Here is a 3,761-nt window from a genome sequence, read left to right as displayed (position 1 = left end):
GACGAAGAGGAGAAGGTGTCGTCGTCCGCGGAGCTCCCCGACGGTGCGGAGCCCTTGCCCCTTAGCTTCTGCTTGGCCGAGAGCCGCCTCTTCAGCGTACCCATGAGACTTTCGCTCTTGGATCGGTTCTTACCCCCTTTGTCTTCTTCGCTGTGGATATCGCAGGTGGCCATCTCTTTTCCGTAGCAGCTCCCAAATAGGGACTCATCTCTCCCAAAGTCACTGGCAAGCGACGGCTGTTGCACGACCATGAAATCGGTTTCTTCTTTGCTTTTATTCAAGTTAAAAGACTTCCGGAAGGTCTTGAGACTAATTTTCTTCATTCTGACTGGTCACCTATGCCAGGGGGATCAATCTCTCTCTGGGACCTTGGCCCCAGACATCGGAGGAGGCTGCAAAGCTGCATCTATGGGTTTTGTCAGCTTCATGGAACCTCCGGAGCCATTTTCTAATGAGAGAGGGAAAAAACGTCACATTAAAAAATCTCTCCACGACAATTGTATTTCACTCACAATGACACTTTAGTGATTTCTTAAGCCTATCAGCTCTGTGAGCACAGGGGACTTTCTCCCACCCAGGCGAGCTCCGTCTAGTCTATAACCAGCAGTGAGTAACACCTGTCAGCACTCAAACCCCCCTAATCGGTTGCCTTTTCTTTCTGCACCAAACTTTGTGTTTTATCCTCATCCATGGGCCTGCGTAGGAGGGCTCAGTATTCATGTCATTCCTATTTCCTCCTAGGCAGGCCCGTGGTCAGCACTGATTCCTATGTTTCCCTTCTGGTCATGCACTAGACTACATGCCAACCAACAGCAACACACTTGTGTAGAGTAGAAGGTGGACACCCCGTAGAACTAGGGGAATCACACCCACAGGCAACTCCTCAGCAACCGAACCACCTGTAACAATGAAAACAAACATGCTCCGACACTGTGAATGAGCTGGAAGAAACCTCCACTAGTCCCACTCTGCTCTTGAGTTCCACCACTTGACTGTCTGTCTGGTAAAGCCAGGACTGTGCCATCCATAGATAGTTCACCTATCACCAGCAGGGTCACCCATGGTGGACAGCTTTCAGTAAAACTTCCTAACTGAGACAGACTAGGAAGAAGGACCTGGCTGATCTACTTCCAAAACATTAGCCAGTGACACTCTTACGGCTAGTAGCTGAGCCACTCAGGATGGAAGATGCTCAAAATGTGGCAATAGAAGAGCTGCCGCCGCAAAGTGAGCAGTAAAATCTTCAGGACTTTCCTTTGCTGATGTGGCACAGACCAGAATGACAACAACCAAATACCAACAGCCAGAGTAACTGGAACGTGGAATGCACGAAATACGAATCAGGAAAATTGGAAGTCATCAAAAATGAACTGGAGAGAGTTGGGGTTTTGGTAGAAAAGGCTCTGTGGAGGAGGGACTGAAAACTCAGAAAAGCTGCGCTTCCGGAACAACACCAGAGCTCTGGATCTAGCCTAAGGTCCAGGGCGTCAGTTACCCACAAGTGCAAGTGGAATAAACACGATATAAAGGAAAATCCTGTGAGTTAGCAATAGCTCGGGAGGGGAGATTCCCTCTGTGGCCACCCCACCCAGGGTGGAGTTCAGGGGGGGATGGGGGCTACAGCCAGACCAGCACAGGGAACTGGTGCTAAAAGCGGTGCATTGACATATGCAAAAGGAGGTGCGGGGGATTCTACACATTTTTCCTCCTCTTCCCTGTCGTGTCTTCTTTGCCCAGCCGGGACACCTTCAGGCAGGTGGGTGCGTGGCCCCAAAATAAGGTCCAGCACTGAGCCCACAGTTCTCCCATGGCACAGAGAGAAAGAGGTTGGCGGCTGCTTATGACATCAGCCTCGGGGTCACAGCCCTAAAATTAACTTGTGCAGGACCCTTTACTCCGGCCTATGCAGCAAGAAAAAAGCAGGGCCTTCAGGCCTGAGAGACAAACCATATGAACAATCTGTAAAACCCCAACACAAAAGGACGCAACTATCTAGAGAATTACGCGGTACACACGCAGATACCTAAGTGACCTTCAGAGACAAAAATAGTAGAGAATCTTTCTCCCATAAACTTCTCAATATCTATCTGTGCACCTCTACGGTCGTGACTAGAGGAGGGGCCTGGGCGAGTGGACACCCCCTCCCACTGCTGGAGGCTTTTATGGTGCACATACACGGCCTGTGTAGCAAGGCGACTGGACAGTCGGCCACAGTTTTATTTTTGTTTCAAATATGGAGACAGCCTAAGTGCCCATCAATTGAAGAATGGATAAACAACCTGGAACTGTGGTAAATATACACAATGGAATACTACGCTACTTTGTAAAACAACAGGGAAGCTGCAAGCCATTGCGTAACATGGATGAACCTTGAGAACATTATGCTGAATGAAATTAGTCAGTCACAAAATGAGAAATACTGCATAGAATTATTACTGTAAAAGAGTAAGAAAAAGAACCCACACTAAAAGGGTATATATATATATATATATACTGATCACCAGGATGTATGGAATAAGGATGGGAGGTAGAGAGGGGAAGATAGAGCACAGGGTAAGGAATAGACACAGGGGATGGGGTGGGGTGGGCGGCAATACACAAGAAGGGAAAGGGGAATGGAAGAACAAGGTTGATTGGAGAGCAGTTAGGCAGGTTCGCATGGACTAAGTGGGACAGAGGTAAATGATGATGTATGCACAACCTTGGAACAACAGGACTCCAGGATACAGGGAGTGAGGCATGGTTTGAAGGGGTAATAGAGGGGAATAATGTTAAGGTGCTTGGCTGTCTTTTGAATCTTGGTTTCCCTTGCCTACCATTGTAAAATAGATACTTGGGGGGAGAAAGGAATAGCCAGAATCATCACTACAGAAAGTCCGTTTTCAGCCTATAACTGGTTGGAATACCTTAAAGGGGGCTAAGAAGATGCCCAGTGAAAGAGGCTTCCTGCGGAGCCTTTACATTGCACAGGACCATAGGTGGAATCCAGAACCCCATACAGAACCGACTGAGGTGGGAAATTTCCACTGGAAAGGACGAGTAGACCAGTCTGGAGTGGCTAGAACAGAAGATACTTCATGAAAGAAAGATCAGCAGGAAAACTCCGAAAACAATATGGGCAGTCTGATTGACTACTACAAGCTGTTCACCTGGGAGCCATCAAGGCAAGTGGTCGGGAGCCCTCAGAGCAAACTCCCTTCCAAGACTGAGACTCAAGGAGAATACATGAGTAGGTATGTGGTCTGGCTGCTGACCACGTTGGTTACCAATAAGGGAAAGAGGGGGGAAAAACAGCAATGACGTTGCAAGCTAAATCCGGCCACATTCAATAGACTCCTGTGAACCTGGTTTAAGACCTGGATGGCCAGCAGTAAGGCAAGACCCGGGCACTCCTGGGTCCAGAGGCAGTGACATGGCCATAGAAGATTAGACTGGAGAGTGAAGCATCCAGCTGATATGAAGTGAGGGGAGATGCACAAGGACACCCACACTTGCAGACAGTACCCACTTGACCTGGCTTCAATGGCTAGATGATCAGAACTCAACTAGAAGAAGAAAGAGGGAAAAAAGAAAAGAAAAGAAAAAAGAGTAACCTGCTACAATTTGATGAACTTGACCTAAACTTATGGATGTAGTAGCTCAAAAAAGGGAACAAACATTTACAGCGAGGATCACTCCCACCCCCTCAGTACACAGGGTTCACAGGGATGGGCAACTTAAGACATTGGCTATCCAAAATGGGGGGCCTATGAAGGCAAGAA

General features: G+C 48.1%; 1 pseudogene; it reads right to left on the bottom strand.

The window, feature by feature from the left end:
- Window positions 1–323, bottom strand: part of LOC102811062 — a 1,645-nt pseudogene extending 1,322 nt beyond the window's left edge.
- Between the last annotated feature and the right edge of the window lie 3,438 nt (window positions 324–3,761).

Source organism: Chrysochloris asiatica, unplaced genomic scaffold (assembly GCF_000296735.1).
Source record: "Chrysochloris asiatica unplaced genomic scaffold, ChrAsi1.0 scaffold00021, whole genome shotgun sequence".
Taxonomy (NCBI): Eukaryota; Metazoa; Chordata; class Mammalia; order Afrosoricida; family Chrysochloridae; genus Chrysochloris; species Chrysochloris asiatica.
Note: the sequence above shows the minus strand (reverse complement) of the source record. Positions and strands in the feature narration are given on the sequence as shown.